A 20,717-nucleotide genomic window follows, 5' to 3' on the forward strand; every position below is an offset into this window, starting at 1 on the left:
GTTGCAAAGAGATTCCATTTCAGAGATTGTTCCCATTTACTTGGAATACTGCTGGCAAACTCAATGCAATACCCAAATGAGAGTCACTGAATGTATTCAAAGAGCTACTAAAAAAAAAAGTCCTCAATATCTTGATTGAACATTCAGATGGCTATAGACATGGAGGATAGAAAATCAGCAGAAAGGAACAGGCTCTAGGAAACTGTTCCCTATCAGTGATAATGGTTTTGCCACAACCTGTGAGTAATATTTATACACTACAGTTGAATCATCATACCAATGGCACATGGTAGATGCTCAATACGTATTTGTGAGGGTCAGTACCATACTGCAGGTATACCTGCTTTTCTAGGTAACTGGATCTAAAGAAGAAATAATTAAAATGCATCTAGCCTAGAACTAAAGAGAGGTAAACTACAGTATTTAGAGTTGGGGGGGGTTCTTTTAAAAATGAACTTTTTTATTTTAAATTTATTTTAAAAATTATCAAAATAGTACAGAGAGTTCTCATATACCTCTCACTCAGTTTTAGTTTCCCCTAAAGTTAACATCATATATTATCATGGCATATTTGTCCAAATTAAGAAACCAGCCTTGGTACTTTACTATAACTTTATTTGAATTTCACATTTTTTCTCCATCAATGTCCTTTGTTGCTCTTGTTGTTTTGGGGTCAAATGCAGCATACCATACTTCATTTCTCTCTTAATCTACTCCAGTCCATGACAGTTTCTTAGTCTTTCCTTGCTTTTCATGATCTTGACTGTTTTTGAGGGATTCAGGTGTTTAGTAGAATGCCTCTCAATTTGTCTAATTTTCCTCATGCTTATGGATTTTGGGGAAGGATCCCACAAGGGGTACATGATAGTCACATGACATGACTGGTGATGTTAACTTTCATCACTTGGTTAAGGTCATGCCAGGTATCTCCACTAAAGAATTACTATTTATCCCTTGTAAGGGACCAGTTTTAGTTGTGATTTATTATTATTCCATTTTGCAAAGCTTTGGGTATATGCTGGGAAATGGTTCTTTATTGTGAAATGAAAGAAAAGTGGTTCAGTTAGTAACAGAAAGATCTTGTTGGAATCCTGGAGAAAGTTTAATCAGTAATGGACTTGTAACAAAATAATCCAACCCTTGGATTTTTTTCTATCCATTTTCTATCCATTTTTTTCTATCCATTTAAAAAATAGATTTTATCTTTAAGAAAAAATCTAAGAGGGACGCCTGGGTGGCTCAGTCAGTTAAGCGGCTGCCTTCGGCTTGGGTCATGGTCCCGGGGTCCTGGGATCGAGTCCCACATCGGGCTCCTTGCTCGGCGGGGAGCCTGCTTCTCCCTCTGCCTCTGCCTCTCCCCCTGCTTGTGCTCTGTCTCTCTCTCTCTGACAGATAAATAAAATCTTTAAAAAAAAAAAAAGAAAAAATCTAAGAATAGCAGGGATCTGAGTTTCTGCTTAAGCTTAGTGGGCTTCTGTGAAGTTTAGATACTTTGGGGTCTGTCTGTCCAACTGTGGGAGTGACTCCATCAAGGTTTCCTTTGTATGAGGGATCCATTTCATCCTAGGTTTGGTGAAGGGGTGCTTGGTCTAGGGAAGAATTCTCAAGGAGATAAAATTAGGGAAAAATAATTTCAGGAGCTAATGATTTTGCAGTTTCAAAAGTCAATAAACTATAAAACAGTATAACCTTGCCATGATTTGAAAGCTGAAGTTGATAAAGAGTGTCTTAAAATGATGTAGAAACACATAGCCATCAATTCAAGAGGAAAAATAAGAGTTTTGAGGACAGAACCAAGATATCTAATTGGAATCATCGGATTAACAGGAGGGGAAAAGGAAAGAGAGGGGAAGTAATAATTTTAAAAGAAACACAAGAGAATTTTCTTTGAGTTAAAGGAAGACAAATTTGCAGTTTTAATTTTCTCACTGGGTCTCAAGAAAAAAAATTACAAAAAAAAAAACCAACAAAAAAAAAACCTTACAAATTCCAAAAATCTAAGCCAGATAGAAATCCCTAAAGTTTTCCAGTTATAAATAGTAGATTATTTTTACATAGCAGAGTAAACCTGCCTAATATCAGATTTCTCTTTAACACGAAAACTATTCTGCAACACCACAGACTCTTGAGAGGAAGAACTACAAAGTCAGTATCTTACACATGGGGAAATACACATATGTTGGCAGAAAAGATCCATCAGGACAGGTCTCCAAGAGTATGATCTATCCGTGTGAGGGTACGATCCGTGTCCATTGTCTGAGGAAATACCAGTGTACTCTGAATGTCATTACAGTAAGACCAGAGATTTCAACATATTGGAAAATATGAAAGGGAAAGAGACAGGGATGGGCAGTGACTAAATATATAGCAGGTAAGGATACATGGACATGATACATATGTTTATATGAACATGACATGTGATTATATATAAAATGGTACATAGTTGGATGATGATGATACTACTATGAATTTGTAGCATAGGTATTAAGTATTGTTGGAAAAGATGATACGAGTAGCAAGGGAAGACCTTTTAATAGACCACCCCCCAAAACCAAAACCCAACTCTCAGCAAAATCCTGTAGTGGGGGTAGGGGGAGGAAGGAAGTAGCAAAGAGCAGGTAATTAAAATATGATAAAATTCTACCATAATGGGAGAAGTGAGGTCCCAATAATTCAACTAATGTAAAACCAGGCCCATGGTATTATTAATTTGATGAAACATATCATACGATGTTATCTGTAGATCTGTACCGTCAAAAATCATAAAGGGGAAGATAGTGAGAAGTACATTGTATCCAACTGAAATGTGCCTACACTGAGAATGTCCCAAATGGTCACAAGGTTGTAACATTCTAACCATAACCCACCCTGATAAAGGGTAAGAACTTTAACCCACCCCTGTTGGAGAACTGGATCTGGGCAGAGGTCAGGCACCACTGGCTCATAGCTGATCTCCAGATTCGTGTTTGGCAGGATTTACCGCAATTCCAAAGGTTTCATATTAAGGTAAAAAGTGACACTGTCTAAAGCATTCATATCTATAGGAGTGGGAGAGTAGATGTGTGACGGGTCAGTGGGAAAAATACAGGTTTCATTGTGATGATTAGAGAGGGGAATCACTAGCAGACTTAAAAATATAATAAACTTTCTACAGGGATGCCTGGGTGGCTCAGTCAGTTAAGCGTCTGCCTTTGGCCCAGGTCATGAACCCAGGGTCCTGGGATGGAGCCCCGCATTGGGCTCCCTGCTCAGCAGGGAATCTGCTTCTCCCTCTGCCTGCCGCTCTCCCTGCTTGTGTTCTCTCTCTCTCTGTCTCTCTGGCAAAATAAATAAAATCTTAAAAAAAAGAAAAAAAAATATATATAATAGAGCTTCTAAATTACCAAGAGAGAATGGAGAAAAAAATTAATTATTGTGTTATGAGACAAATACAAATATAATGAAGGATTAGAGAAAATACTGATGTCAGGGCAAAGAGAAATCAAGGTCATATTCATTCAACAGGATAAAGAAGGATACTGTATAATAATCAAATATAACAGTTCATAAAAGAGACCTACAAAGGATGTACATTCTTATATAGCAAAAAACTTTGCAGCAAAATGTAAACATTGAGTTAGGGCTCTCAAAACATGGTAATTTATTAAAATAAATTTGAAAAAGTTCTGTATAACTACTTTAGAATATAAAAATCCATGTGGGTAAAAATAGACTATTTGAAGAATGTAAACAATAAGCACAATTTATTTATATAGAATGTGTTAACCAAATATAAAAAAATGTCCTTTTTACGTCCTTGGAACACTGCAAGAAAAATAATACACCTAGTCACAAAAAAACCTTAATAAATTTCCAAAGGACAGACTTTACAGGTCCCATTTTCTGATACCTTCCTCCCTGCCCCTCCAAAAACAGAAATCAATAGTAAATGATATTTACCCCTGAAATACATAACTAGTTCATTTCTGTTTAAAAAATTTTTCTCAAACACCACGTGATTAAAAAGGGGAAAACATAAATCACAAAGTATTTTTAAAAGAATGAACGGTGGGGGAGAACCCCTCAAAATAAAACCTGTGGGTCACAGCTAAATCTAGATTTTTTTCAGAGGAAAACATATAGCCTGAATTGAATTTTTCAAATTTTTATTAAAAGAGGGAGCCTGAAAATAAACTTTGATTTCAACTGCATGCCATATCAAAATGGGCAGCCAGCATTTAGTGTTACATAAACTCAATGCAGAGTTAGGGAATGATTTGTGGTGGGCCAGTGGATAAAGCAGTCAGGAAAGTCCTCTCTGATGAGCTAATCTTGAACAGAAAACTCGGGAAAGGAGAAAGTAAATCAGGTGACAATTTGTTAGGATCCACTGGTGTGAACCCGGATCTGTACAGGGACTTCTCTTCCAAGTACCAGTGGTTACTTATTTTTGGTTCACAATGAGGTGGCCAAGAAGGCTTATGGAGACAACTGGAAGACCCAAATAACTTTCTTTCTTCCTTATTTTTCAACAGTGAAACTAGCTTCACAGTTTCTTATGATTATGTAAATACATTTTATTGTATAAATAGAGTGAAATAAAAAGACATTTAATGGTCCCTTGAACTCCTGCTGTACCAAGATAACCAAAATCAATATTATTGATCATTTTTTCACAACCCTCTTTGTATATGTGTATATAGATATATGCAGATACTAAGTTGCTTCTTATTTTAGATACTTTTTAGATTTTTTTTTCAGCTTTTGATGTCTGCCTCCTGCTTTCCCCTCCCTGCCCCCTCATTCTGCCCTAGAGAGCTAATAATGAAGTTTACATATCACATACTTTCCATAGCCTATTTGATGGTCACATTACTCAGTGCCTACAGTTGTAGCTTGAACTGTTGATATAGATTTAAGTATTACTATGGATATACACTGCAAATACTTAGCTCTTATTTTAAAAAATGTCCACAGTACATCATGCTTCTCTACCTCTTGATTTTTTCCCTAACATAAATTACGGTAATCCTTTCAAATCATTTGGTCTGAATCTAAGACATAATATTCCCTATTGTGAATGTACCATTATCCCTTCAACCTGTATACTTCTGAATGGTATTCACTCCCCCACCCCCATTTTTGTTAAGGTTAAAAATCCTGCAGTAAATATTTATTTCCATGTATGGATCCTTACATGTTGGTATTTTTATTTCTATAAATTGGATTCTCAGGAATGGGATTATTGGGTCAACAGATACATATATTTTTAATTTTTAAAGATCCTTGGAAATTGCTGTCCAAAAAAAACCTGTACTACTGATTCATGCTGATATCAACAATGAATGAACTCCATAGTCTACATCCCTATTTATGATAAAAAAAAAAATTTTTTTTTTCCTCAGCTGATGGGTATAAAGGACCACCTTGTTAATTTTACTTGCATGTTCCTAGTAAAGAGAATGAGTATCCATTCTTTCATTTCCACTGGCCATTTGTTTGCAATTTTCTGTTCATATATTTTGTCCACTTTTCCCCTGTTGATTTGTATGTATTTTTGTTATCAACTTATTGTCTATTTTTAATATATTCTAACCTTTAATCTAGCACACATTAGAATTTATTTTCTTTGATTTGCTTTAGTATTGATTTAAAAATATCTTAAACATCTGCCTTTTCTTTAATGCTTTTGGGGTTTGTTTTAGTTATAAGGGTTTCTCAAACCCTTAGGTTTTAACATATTGTCTCCTAACTTTTCATTGCATTTAAAATTATTTGTTTTTATCTCAGCTAGAATTTTTTTTTACATGTAACATGAAGTGAATATTTAATTTTTTCTTTTTGGTGGAAAACCAGTTGTACGGGCATCACTTATTAAGTTTCCACTGGATTGAAATACTACTTTAACTTATTAAGTGTTCATGTATACTGGGATCCTTTCCGGCACTCTGTTCTGCTTCTCTGATCTCCTAGACTTTTGTTATGTTAATATCAACCTGGTTTTATTACAGTTGTATTATAATATATTTCAATATCTGGCAAGACAATTCCTTCTTCACTATTTTGAACACAAAGCTGAAAGTCAGTGTTGCCCCCATATCTGATTTTACATACTTCAGCTTTTCCAGAGGTTTTATGAGCCATCCAATCCCTTCTACGAAATCAGTTTTGCTTGAAATCCTGGAGTGGTTTATGTATTCCTGGCTGAACCCAGTGGACGCAATAAGAATATAGCAAGATAGCTGACCATTCAGTTAATATATAAAAAAGCTGGCATCCTTCTAACTGGCAAGAGAGATTTACAATAATTAATTTTTAAGGACATCATTTTCAATAGCAATAAAAAATATAAGCTGTCTAAGAATATATCTAAAAACCAAAAAACATGTAAAAGACAATTATGGCAGATTTTCTTAACTATACCTTATGAAAAACATGATATGTTAAAACACTAAAATGGACATCGATTGTGCAGAATAGGAAGCATGAAAATAAAGAAATGACAGCCACAGACTTGGACAATGATCTCAGTCAGTTACATTAGCTTACAGAGTTTTAGTATCTATTATACTGGTTTGTTATAAAGGATATTACCAAGAATACAGATGAACAGTCTGATGAAGAATAGGGTGAGGTCCAGAAGGGTCCTGAGGGCAGGAGATTCTGTTCCTGTGTACTTGGGGTACAGCACCCTCCTGGCACATGGATGTGTTCACCAACCCTGAAGCTCTCCAAGCCCCATCATTATAGGATTTTTTTTATTTGTTCTTTTTTTTTATGTTATGTTAATCATCATACAGTACATCATTAGTTTTTGATGTAGTGTTCCATGATTCATTGTTTGCGTATAACACCCAGTGCTCCATTCAATACGTGCCCTCTTTAATACCCATCACCAGGCTAACCCATCCTCCCACCCCCCTCTCCTCTAGAACCCTCAGTTTGTTTTTCAGAGTCCATTGTCTCTCATGGTTCGTCTCCCCCTCCGATTTCCCCCCCTTCATTCTTCCCCTCCTGCTATCTTCTTTTTTTTTTTTTTAACATACAGTGTATTATTTGTTTCAGAGGTACAGGTCTGTGATTCAACAGTCTTGCACAATTCACAGCACTCACCATAGCACATACCCTCCCCAACGTCTATCACCCAGCCACCCCATCCCACCCCCCACCACTCCAGCAACCCTCAGTTTGCTTCCTGAGATTAAGAATTCCTCATATCAGTGAGATCATATGATACATGTCTTTCTCTGAATGACTTATTTCGCTCAGCATAATACCCTGCAGTTCCATCCATGTTGTTGCAAATGGCAAGATTTCATTCCTTTTGATGGCTGCATAATATTCCAGTGTGTGTGTGTGTGTGTGTGTGTGTATGTGTGTGTGTGTATACCACATCTTCCTTATCCATTCATCTGTCGATGGACATCTTGGCTCTTTCCATAGTTTGGCTATTGTGGACATTGCTGCTATAAACATCGGGGTGCATGTACCCCTTCGGATCCCTACATTTGTATCTTTGGGGTAAATACCCAGTAGTGCAATTGCTGGATTGTATGGTAGCTCTATTTTCAACTTTCTGAGGAACCTCCATACTGTTTTCCAAAGTGGCTGCACCAGCTTGCATTCCCACCAACAGTGTAGGAGGGTTCCCCTTTCTCCTTATCCCCGCCAACATCTGTCCTTTCCTGACTTGTTAATTGTAGCCATTCTGACTGGTGTGAGGTGGTATCTCATTGAGGTTTTGATTTGGATTTCCCTGATGCTGAGCGATGTTGAGCACTTTTTCATGTGTCTGTTGGCCTTTTGGATGTCTTCTTTGGGAAAATGTCTGTTCATGTCTTCTGCCCATTTCTTGATTGGATCATTTGTTCTTTGGGTGTTGAGTTTCATAAGTTCTTTATAGATTTTAGATACTAGCCCTTTATGTGATATGTCATTTGCAAATATCTTCTCCCATTCTGTCGGTTGTCTTTTGGTTTTGTTGACTGTTTCCTTTGCTTTGCAAAAGCTTTTTATCTTGATGAAGTCCCAATAGTTCATTTTTGCCCTTGCTTCCCTTGCCTTTGGCGATGTTTCTAGGAAGAAGTTGCTTCGGCTGAGGTCGAAGAGGTTGCTGCCTGTGTTCTCCTCAAGGATTTTGATGTACTCCTGTCTCCCATTTAGGTCTTTCAACCATTTTGAGTCTATTTTTTGTGTGTGGTGTAAGGAAATGGTCCAGTTTCATTCTTCTGCATGTGGCTGTCCAATTTCCCAAAACCATTTGTTGAAGAGACTGTCTTTTTTCATTGGACATTCTTTCCTGCTTTGTCAAAGCTTAGTTGACCATAGAGTTGAGGGTCCATTTCTGGGCTCTCTATTCTGTTCCATTGATCTCTGTGTCTGTTTTTGTGCCAGTACCAGACTGTCTTGATGATGACAGCTTTGTAATAGAGCTGGAAGTCTGGAATTCTGAAGCCGCCAGCTTTGCTTTTATTTTTCAACATACCTCTGGCTATTTGGGGTCTTTTCTGGTTTCATACAAATTTTAGGATTATTTGTTCCATTTCTTTGAAAAAAGTGGATGGTATTTTGATAGGGATTGCATTAAATGTGTAGATTGCTCTAGGTAGCATTGACATCTTCACAATATCTGTTCTTCCAATCCATGAGCCTGGAACATTTTTCCATGTCTTTGTGTCTTCCTCAATTTCTTTCATGAGTATTTTATAGTTTTCTGAGTACAGATTCGTTGCCTCTTTGGTTAGATTTATTCCCAGGTTTCTTATGGTTTTGGGTGCAATTGTAAATGGGATTGACTCCTTAATTTCTCTTTCTTCTGTCTTGTTTTTGGTGTATAGGATTGCCACTGATTTCTTGTGCATTGATTTTATATCCTGCCACTTTACTGAATTCCTGTATGAGTTCTAGCAGTTTTGGGGTGGAGTCTTTTGGGTTTTCCACATAAAGTGTCATATCATCTGCAAACAGTGAGAGTTTGACTTCTTCTTTGCCGATTTGGGTGCCTTTTATTTCTTTTTGTTGTCTGATTGCTGTGGCTAGGACTTCTAGTACTATGTTGAATAGCAGTGGTGATAGTCGACATCCCTGCCATGTTCCTGATCTTAGGGGGAAAGCTCTCAGTTTTTTCCCATTGAGAATGATATTTGCTGTGGGTTTTTCATAGATGGTTTTTATGATATTGAGGTATGTACCCTCTATCCCTATACTCTGAAGAGTTTTGATCAAGAAAGGATGCTGTACTTTGTCAAATGCTTTTTCTACATCTATTGAGAGGATCATAAGGTTCTTGTTCTTTCTTTTATTAATGTATTGTATCACGTTCATTGATTTGTGGATGCTGAACCAACCTTGCAGCCCAGGGATAAATCCCACTTGGTCGTGGTGAATAATCCTTTTAATGTACTGTTGGATCCTATTGGCTAGTATTTTGGTGAGAATTTTTGCATCCGTGTTCATCAAGGATATTGGTCTGTAATTCTCCTTTTTGATGGGGTCTTTGTCCGCTTTTGGGATCAAGGTGATGGTGGCCTCATAAAATGAGTTTGGAAGTTTTCCTTCCATTTCTATTTTTTGGAACAGTTTCAGAAGAATAGGTATTAATTCTTCTCTAAATGTTTGGTAGATTTCCCCTGGGAAGCCATCTGGCCCTGGGCTCTTGTTTGTTGGGAGATTTTTGATGACTGCTTCAATTTCCTTAGTGATTATAGGTCTGTTCAGGTTTTCTATTTCTTCCTGGTTCAGTTTTGGTAGATGATACATCTCTAGGAATGCATTCATTTCTTCCAGATTATCTAATTTGCTGGCATATGGTTGCTCATAATATGTTCTTATAATTGTTTGTATTTCTTTGGTGTTGGTTGTGATCTCTCCTCTTTCATTCATGATTTTGTTGTTTTGGGTCATTTCTCTTTTCTTTTTGATAAGTCTGGCCAGGGGTTTATCAATCTTATTAATTCTTTCAAAGAACCAGCTTCTAGTCTTGTTGATCTGTTCTACTGTTCTTTTGGTTTCTATTTCATTGATTTCTGCTCTGATCTGTATTATTTCTCTTCTCCTGATGGGTTTAGGCTTTATTTGCTGTTCTTTCTCCAGCTCCTTTAGGTGTAGGGTTAGGTTGTGTATTTGAGACCTTTCTTGTTTCTTGAGAAAGGCTTGTATTGCTATATACTTTCCTCTTAGGACTGCCTTTGCTGCACCCCAAAGATTTTGAACAGTTGTGTTTTCATTTTCATTTGTTTCCATGAATTTTTTAAATTCTTCTTTAATTTCCTGGTTGACCCATTCATTCTTTAGTAGGATGCTTTTAGCCTCCATGTATTTTGAGTTCTTTCCAACTTTCCTCTTGTGATTGAGTTCTAGTTTCAAAGCATTGTGGTCTGAAAATATGCAGGGAATGATCCCAATCTTTTGGTACCAGTTGAGGCCTGATTTGTGACCTAGGATGTGATCTATTCTAGAGAATGTCCCATGGGCACTAGAGAAGAATATGTATTCTGTTGCTTTGGGATGGAATGTTCTGAATACATTTGTGAAGTCAATTTGGGCCAGTGTGTCATTTCATTATAGGATTTTTATGGGTTTTTCATTACACAGGCATAACTGATTATAAATTCAATCTCCCTTCCCCCAAAGGAGAGAAAGTAGGGCCAAAAATTCCAAGTTTCTAAACATGCTTGGTTTTTTTCTGGTGGCTAGCCCCCATCCAGAAGCCTACCACGAGTCATCTCATTAGAACAAGAGACACTCTTACCATCCAGGAAATTGCAAGGGATTTGGAAGCTCTGTCAGGAATTAGGGTCAAAGACCAAATAATAGAACAAAAGATGCCCCCCGTACCCCTATCATTCCAGAAATTACCAGGGTTTTAAGAGCTATGTGTCAAGAACCAGGGGCAGAGACCAAATATATATTTCTTATTATGTCAGAGTTAGCCGGGTATAATGAACATGGCAACCATCACTCAAAATAATCTCAAGCCAGACATGATGGGTCATTTGATATTTCACTGTAATCTTATTATAAACTGAAAAAAAAAATCTGTATAGTTCCTTAGAGGTGACTGTTCTACATCACAAGGATGTGACTTCATGTAGAGGGCAGGAATGCATTTTATTTCATCAGATCTTTTGGATTTATGTCCTAATTGTGTTCATTTCTCAGGATGACCCTGAATAAGTTAGTTGACTTTTTTTTTTTTCTTTTTAGTTTGTTGACTCCTTTACAACTCAGTTTTCACATCTCTAAAATGGAGAAATAAATCTTACCCATACTGCTTTTATGAGGGTCAAATGAACAATTTGATGAAAAGAAAATGCTTAATGGAGTGACTGACACGACAAATATCAGCTAGTACTATTAGTATCTCTTACATGGTGCCAATACATAGGGAAATGCAAAAGCTTCACATTTCTGAGTTGGCTGCAAAACCAAATCACACTTTTTGACAAGGCTTCATGTTCCTGTCTTGTTCTTCATTGCTGTCACAGAGCCTGGTTCACAGAAGCAACTGCAGGGTGTCTGCAATGATTGGGGCAGACTCGTGGTCTCATTGACACCAGCTCACAGCTCATGCCTTTTATGGCTGCGGCATGCATGCCTCACCTTTCTGGATGAGAGAAGATCCTCTACTGCTGGGATCAAGCCACCAGTCCCCGGACTTTGTCCGGCTGCATTGCCCATTGATCTTTGCAGTATGGCAAGTGAGATTCTGTGAACTATAGTGCCACTTTGCCATGACAGACTGGGATCAGTGATAGGTTTCTACATGGGTCCTGCCCTGGCCCCAACATAATGGCAACTGCTCCAGTGGAAGAAGGTGTTGGGAGGTGTCTCATTAACTTTCCATTTTCAGGGGGCCTCTGACCTAGCAGCCCGCTGAAGACGAATATGGTGATGTCTATGTTGTGTGGGAAGAAGATGCAAATTGCACAGTTGGTTGCCACCCAGACTGGAGGCTGGGGATGGAGGCAGAGCCAGGGGAGCAGAGCAAGGAAGGATCTTAGCTGTGGATGAAACTGTTTCATCCCTCCCCTGAGGGGTGGGCCATCAGGGTATTCTGAGCTTTGGCAGTCAGGGCAGGAGAACCAGGCTGAGGAGAGGTGTAGCCAGGATAGGCTCTGAGCCTCCACATACTTCTCGCTTCACCCACGTCTGAGCCCCACCTCATCCCTCCTCACATTCTCAGAGAACGTGGTGACAACCATCCGTTAGATCAAGTCCTCTCAATGTTCTTTGCTCTGACCTCTAAGGCTATATTTGCTCCAATGTCTCTCCTCTGTGAGGCCATCTCCCTGATTAACTCAGACCCCTGTGATATGCTCTGTGCAACTTCCTTTTCCCCATCTCTGTACTGAACATGCCCCTTTCCTTCCAGTACAGACAGTTACTGTCTCCATCATTTATGGGATTCCTACCTCTCTGGGGGACACACTCTCCAATGGCCCCGTCCCAGTGTGCCTTTCAAAATGAAATTCTGAAGCCCTCTCAAAGTCTGTGTGCTTTCTGAAGACTTTTCCTGTTGTCCTAAAAGGTTATAATCTTACCTTACTCAGAACTCCCACAGAACCACTCCCATTACATTTGGGTGTATGATATATTTATCTGAATTACATGGCAGAAAGTTCCTGAGGGGAGGCACTGAGACTTAATTATTTGTGCATCTCTAGCACTGCAATGAGAAGACTAAACACATATTGGTTTACTTGAATAACAAGACTTACATTATATAATGCATCATAAAGGGGAGGAGCACAAGCAAAGATGCTCAACATTAATTTGTTAAGAAAATGCAAATTAAAGCCAAAATGAGATACCCACTAGAATAGCTACAATGAAAAAAATAATAAAACTGACATTATCTCATGCTGGCAATTTTACAAATTAACTGGAACTCTCGTTAATTGCTAGTGGAAATGCAAAATAATACAGCCATTTTAGAAAATAGTGTGACAGTTTCTTATGAAGTTGAACATATATATTTACAGCAACTTTTCTCCTAGGTATTTACCCAAGAGAAATGAAACTTTACATTTATCAAAAAAACCAAAAAGCTATTGTGAACATTACAGTGGTTTTATTCATAATCATCAAAAACTGGAAACAACCCAAATGTCTTTGAACTGAAGAACTGATAAACTGGTATATCCATACACTGACATACTATTCAGTATTAAAAAAGAAACCAACTGCTAATACAAACAGATTCATACTATATGGTTTTGTGTAGATGATGTTATGGACTCAATATGTCCTCCAAATGCAAATACTGAAACCTAATCCTCAACATCATGGTATTTGGAGGCAGGGCCTTTGGGGGGTGATTAGTCCATAAAGATGGAACCCTCATGAATGGGATTAGTGCCCCTCTATAAGAGACCTCAGAGAGCCCCCTTGCCCCTTCCTCCATATGAAGATGCAGTGAGAGACGGCCATCTGTGAACCAGGAAGCAGGCATTCACCAACACTGAATCGGTCAGCACCTTCATCTTGGACTCCCCAGCTCCCAGAACTTTGAGAAATAAATGTATTTTATATAAGCCACATAGTCTGTGGTGTTTTTGCTATAATAGCCTGAACAGAACAAGACAGATGATATGCTGGGAAAGACAAAAATTATAGGAACAGAAAACAGATCAGACTCTGAAGTTGGAGGTAGATGGAGGACTTGGGTTGGGGGGTTGTTAATGTTCTATATCTTGGTTTTGGTAGTAGTTAGGTGTTACTTATTTTTCAAAACTCCTAGAACTGTATAACCAGAAAAAGTGATTTTTACTGTATGTAATATTAGACTTCAATTTTTTTAAAAAAGTAAAGAAAGAAGACATTTTGGAAGTAGTGCAATCTCTCTCACCTGTGGTCCACAGAGAGGGCATGAGCAACCCCTCCACCCAGCTGGCTTCCAGAGTTCCCTGCTTTAACCAGAGGTCACTGAGCTGGTGAAACCAGAGTGTGACGACTACTGCAGTCCACCCTAAGGTGCAAGGTTGGAGGTGGTAATGACTTAAGCTATATCACAGATGTGAAGGAAGCAGAAGTCAGTTATCTAGAGTTATCAAACAATTTTATGTCAAGAACATAAATGCAAAAATTTGACTGACATAAATTTTATTGAGCTTTTACACATTAACCCAACCCAATGGACCAATGGATAGAATTCAGTGAAAATAATGTCTGTCAAAAGACTGACATATTTAATTTTAAAATAGCTAATCAGTCTTTCCTTTGGACTCTCATAGCCTCCACGTATACCCCTTGATTACAGTATTTATCAAAATGTATTTTAATGATTTGTTTGTCACCCAGGCTTCCCCACTAGGACTTTGGGTTCCTTGGGGTCAGGGATTTTAACATACTGATTTTTTAAATTAAAAAATTTCTTTTTATTTGATACAGTTGACACAGAATGTTAAATTAACTTACTGATTTTTGCATAGCAGGTACATAGTAAAGTCAGTGCTCAATACATTTCTTTGGAAAGAATGAGAGGATGAGAGAACTCATGATTTCTACCACTAGATGCCATCTTGTCCTCTACTTCTCCATAATTCATCCACTCTATACATCTCTAACTTCCACAGACCCTCTCATGCCTGTAGCAATAGCCCTCCTACTGCCCACTCCTGTCCCTCATAGAATTCTACATCCACATACCAGACAGACTGATCTTTCTGAAACACTAATCAGATCTCACCACTCCCAGGCTTCCCTTAACCAATGGTCTCCAATCAAGTTTAAAACAAAGGCCAGATTCCTTAGTTGAGCTTTTAACACCCAACAATTTCTGTTCCTTTCTACCTCTCTGACCTCACATCTAAACACTCCATCTTTGCCCATTATGCAGCAGACCATCAATTTTCTTTCAATGCTGCAAACGTGGTTGGCAGGGTCTGTCTCAGAGTCTTTGTGCAGGTAGCTCTCTGGCTTATAGTGTTTTTACTCTGCTCTTCACATTACTGGTTCTTCTCATCATGCAGATCTTTGCTTCAATATTTCCTCCTCTGAGAGGTCTTTCCTGACCACATAATCTAATCTCACTCTCGATCATGTGACCCAGCTTAATTTCTCTGTATAGCATGTGTGCCAATGGGATGCTTGTATTGTCTATTACATATCTGACAATAATTCTGCCTCCCCTCCTGTAGTGTATGCTCTAAGAGATCAGGAATCTATGTTAACCCTGGTATCTCCCCATCGCCTACACATAATAAATGTTTAATGAATGCTCAGTGGGGGATGGATGAATGGATGAAGAGATGAATTCATGAATGAATGGCATCTTTCACTGAATCACCATTATTTTCTAACAGAACATCCACATCAACCTTATCATACAAGTTTTCCCTACTCTGTGCTACCCTGAAATATGTGCCAGACAACCCCACTGATGCCTGTCTCTAACTGATGTATATTATTTGATTAAGTTAATAGGAAGGAGGAGGATGGAATATGGAATCAGACATAGCCTTCAGCAGGGTGGGGAGAAAAAAAAATTTAATGGTAGGGACAAATACAAGATGTTACATACTTTATAATTCTTACAGCTATCCTTGATCTATACAGTTCCTAATTCCCTCTTAGATGGTAATTGGAGGCATCTGTGTTTCTTTTATCCTTGTGAGACTAATGCTCACCCATCTTCCCAGCCTGTCCAGGCCACAGTTACCTTAGAGAAGGTCATAAAGACTTTCACTTCACGGGCGCCTGGGTGGCTCAGTTGGTTAAGCCACTGCTTTCGGCTCAGGTCATGATCCTGGAGTCCTGGGATCGAGTCCCACATTGGGCTCTCTGCTCGGCAGGGAGCCTGCTTCTCCCTCTGACCCTCCCCCCTCTCATGTGCTCTCTCTCTCTCATTCTGTCTCAAATAAATAAATAAAATCTTTAAAAAAAAAAAAAAGACTTTCACTTCACTACCCCTGCCTGGCCACCCAAAGTTGTGGTTAGGCCTGGCCTGCAGCTACAGCAGACAAATCAGCACCATCTTGTTTCCAAACTATGATTTGCCTTTTTGAGGCCTCCAGAACTTAATGCAGTCTCTTTGCCTCTGCCCTGTACAGGGATCATTTCTAGATGTTTTGTTGTAACTTTAAAAAAATCAGAGCAGACATATTTTTATTTTGTACAATTGTCCTTCGACAACTCAGCTGAAAAAAAGCAAAAAAGCAAAAAACAAACCCAAGCCTCTGTATCTAACATGAATAGCAAGTGTACCTTGGCAACTTTAAAATTAGAATTTCTCCAAAGCCAAAGTCAGACTGAGCAGGTGACCAGATGCCAGTTTTTCAGAATGGGTTTCTAGAATCAGATTGCCTGAATTCAAACCTTACCAGCTAAAATTGGGCAAACCACATGACATCTCTGCGTCTCACTCTCCTTATCCACACTGAGTGTCCCAGTCTCTCTCTCAAGCTGGTGTGGTGAGGGTTCCATGAGTAAATGCGTGCAAGGCTCTTTGCACAGTGACAAGCACATAGAATATGCTTCGTACCTGGGCAGGTCTACTAAAAATAATTATTATTGAGTGAATTTATTGATTATTTTACTTTTTCTTCCACAAAATAATACTAACCTTACTCTCCACTTTGAAGCATTCATTACTGAAATTATAATATGCAATTTCCTTCATTGATGGCTCTATATCCTCCTTGTCCTGTTTGTTTGTTTGTTTCCCAGAGCCTGGAGATGGCAGGGTGCGGGTAGAATGGGAACACTCTTTGCCTCATCCACTGGCAGCTGGAGTGAAATTCTAGCAGTTGCTCCAAATCCATAGCTGGTACGCATCCAGCAGTGGAGCCTGCAGGAAGTAAACAAGTTCCACCCACTTCTACTTCCCTTCTGGTCCACATCTGGGGACTCGCAGCCACCCCCAGACTCCAGAACACCCTCATCCTACACCAGGGGTCAACAGACAGAAAAAAAAAACAAACAAACAAACAACATTGCTATAGAGGAGAATGTATTTGCTACAGAAAAAAAAAAAAAAAAGAAAGAAAGAAAGAAAAAAGACTGAGTCCAAGGTAGGAACTTTTCATGGTAGTTCAAGAAATCTAATTCTAAAGAGCCCTTGGGAGAAGCCAGGGTCTTCCCCAAGGGAAAAGATGGCAAATTGTATCATTTCAGTTCACACCCATGAATGATGTCTCTGCAGCTGTTTGAATTCATTCTGAAATACAAGCAATCTCAGTAGGAGTCTGAATTTTCATAAAACAATTCCCTGCTGAGTTGGTTCAGCTAGCTCCACCCTAGCCCTTCCATACACCTCGGCGATGAGGACATTCAGAGTCATTTTTGCTTATTTAAGCGCTCACAGAGTCTTGGGATATCCAACTCTCAAGGCTAATGCATCTCTGGATATTTTGCCCCTGCCTGAAACAACACACAGCTCTCTGACAGCATTGGAAAACATGGGCAGGGGCTGCACATTGAGGAATAGAGTCCTGGCCCCAACTGGGTAAGTTTCCTGCTTCTAAACCTCTTTAATTGAAGGTCCTCAACTCAAAGTCTGGTTGCCTCGGGTCCCCGAGTCCATCCAAGGGGAACAGTTGTACCCACTGAACTGTCCTCTTCCCTAGTGTTCCCAAAGGAAGTAGAGCAAATGCGTCAGGTGTTCCTCCAAGGCAGTTGCTATGTACTCAGGGGTCTTCAACTGCAGACCCCTTAGCTCAATCTGACTCTTTCATTCACTATTATGATCTCATCTCTGGGACCAGGATGATGTGCTCTGACATTAAAAAAAATTTTTTTTTAATTGTGGTACAATACATTTAACATAATATTTACCATCTTAACCATGTTTAAGTACACAGTTCAGTGGTATTAAGTACACTCATATTGTGCAACCATCACCAACCATCTCCAGAACTGTTATCATCTCATAAAATGGAAACGTTATACCCAATAGACAGTAACTTCCCATTCTCCCCTCTCCCCAGCCTCTGACAACCAACGTTCCATTTTATGTATGAATCTGACTATTCTAGGAGCCTCACATAAGTGGAATCACACAGTATTGGTCTTTTTGTGACTGACTTATTTCACTCAGCATAACGTACTTGAAGTTCATCCAGGTTGCTGCAAATGTCAAAATTTCCTTCCTTTTTTAAGGCTAATGGTCCATTTTATGTATATGCTACATTTTGTTTATCCATTTTTCTGTAAATGGACACTTGGGTTGCTCTCACGTTTTAGCTATCATGAATAATGCTGCCATCAACACGGATATACAAATAACTCTGAAACCCTGCTTTCAATTCTTTGGACAACAAACCTGGAAGTGGAATTACTGGCTCATACGGTAATTCTATCTTTAATTTTTGGAGGAAATACCATACTGTTTTCCACAGTGGCTGCACCATCTTGGATTCCTGCCAAATGTACATGATTCCAATTTCTTCACATCCTCACCAACACTTGTAATTTTGTTTTGTTTGGATGGTAGCCATCCTAATGGCTGTGAGGTGGTATCTCACTGTAGTTTGGATTTGCATTTCCCTAATGATTAGTGATGCTAAGTATCTTCTCATGTGCTTAGATGACATTTGTATGTCCTTTTTGGAGAAATTTCTATTCAAATCCTTTTGTCATTTAATTGGTTTGTTTGTATTTTTGTTGTTGAATTTTAGGAGTTCTCTCTGTATTCTGGATACTAACCCCTTACCAGATATAAGATTCACAAATATTGTCTATTATGTAGGCTGCCTTTTCACTTTGTTCCTAGTGTCCTTTGACACACACAAGTTTTTCATTTTCATGAAATCCAGTTTGTCTATTTTTTCTTTTGTTGCCTGTGACTTTGGTGTCATATCCAAGAAATCATTGTCAAATCCAATGGTGTGAAGATTTTTCCCTGTGTTTTCTCCTAAGAGGTTTATGGCTTTAGCTCTTTCATTTAGGTCTTTGAATCACTTTGAATTCATTTTTGTATGTGGTGCAACATAAGAGTCCTGGCATGTTTTCTGGTTGTTGGTCTCTAAGTATTTTCTAATTTCTCTTGTGATTTCTTCTTTGATCCACCGGCTGTTAAAGAGTGTTAATTTCCTCAAATTTACAAATTTTCCAGTTTTCTTTCTGTTATTGGTTTCTAACTTCATCCCACAGCAGTCACAGAAGATACTTTGTATGATATCTTTTAAAATCTACTAAAACTTAATTTATGACTTAACATATCATCGATCATGGATAATGTCCCAGGAAGTACAATTGAGAACAACATGCATTGTGTTGCTGTTGGGTATCTGGTTGGTTTATTGTGTTGCTCAGGTCCTCTATTTACTTACTCTTCTTCTGTCTGGTTGTTTTATCCATTATTAAGAGTGGGGTATTGGAGTCTCCAGCTATTATTGTAGAACTATTTCTCTCTTCCATTCATTCAATTTCTGCCTATTTTTTGATGGTCGGTTATTGTTTATAACTGATATATTTTCTAGCTACGTTGAAACTTCTCTTCATATAGTATGTCCTTCTTTGTCTCTCTAACTTTTTTGATTTAAAGTCTATTTGTCCAGCGCCTGGCTGGCTCAGTCATTAAGTATCTGCCTTTGCCTCAGGTCATGATCCCCGGGGTCCTGGGATCGAGCCCCGCATCGGGCTCCCTGCTCAGCGGGAAGCCTGCTTCTCCCTCTCCCACTCCCCCGCTCTCGCTAACTCTCTGTCAAATAAATAAATAAAATCTTTAAAAAAAAATAAAGTTTATTTGTCCGTTATTGGTACAACCACCCCTACTCTCTCTTGGTTGCTATGTGTATGGAATGTCTTTTCCAACCTTTCACTTTCAACCATTTGTCTCTTTGGATCTAAAGTGAGTCTCTTATAGGTAGCATACAGTTGGACCATCTTTTTCATTCTGTTGAGCTTTGTCTTTTGATTGGAGAGTTTAAACAATCTACATTTAAATTAATTACTGATAAGAAAGGACTTCTATAGTTTTATTTGTTTTTGATATACTATAACATTCTGTCCCTCATTACTGATATTACTGTCTTTTTTGAATTTAGCTGATTTTTTTTTGTAGTGAAATGTCTTAATTCCATTCTAATTTCCCTTTGTATATTCTGTAACTATTTCCTTTGTGGTTGCCATGGGGATTACACTAAACATCCTATAGTTCTAACACTCTAATTTGAGTTTATACCAACTTAAATAACATACCAACACTGCTCTGTCACAACTCTATCCTCACCCATTACAGTTATTGATACCACAAAATTACATCTAAAGCAAAAACTAAAAAGAAGAAGATGGCTAAGAGTTTCCTCCATAAGAGACAAAGCACCTCTGACTCTCAGCTCCATCCCTGATGGTTTGGTCCACTAAGCGGTCCTTGCTTCAGGACTCAAGCTATAATGTACTTTTGAGAAATTATCTGATAAAAGAATTGAAAGAACTATGGCAGAATTGGGCTTTCCCAAATTGGTCATATGGAAGATGCTGTCTGGGTTGGGTACCAAACGCCATTTCTCCAAGCATCTCCAAAACAGCAGTGGTATGGACAACAAACAACACGATGTCATGCTCATAACAAAGCTGGATTCTTAAGATACATAGCTGGAGTTTTCACTTTCTGACCTAGAAATGAAGCCTCAGAGGTCTTAGATGCTTCCACAGCATCATTTCCCCTTGCCGTTAGACTAATAAGAAGGTATCATTCATTCTATTATACCTCTGGTGTACTTCCCATGTTGTTACTGGCATACTTTGTGCTTTAAACAACAGGAACAAGAAACATCCCATGAGAAACCCCAGGT

This window comes from Neomonachus schauinslandi, chromosome 10 (genome assembly GCF_002201575.2).
Source record: "Neomonachus schauinslandi chromosome 10, ASM220157v2, whole genome shotgun sequence".
NCBI lineage: Eukaryota > Metazoa > Chordata > Mammalia > Carnivora > Phocidae > Neomonachus > Neomonachus schauinslandi.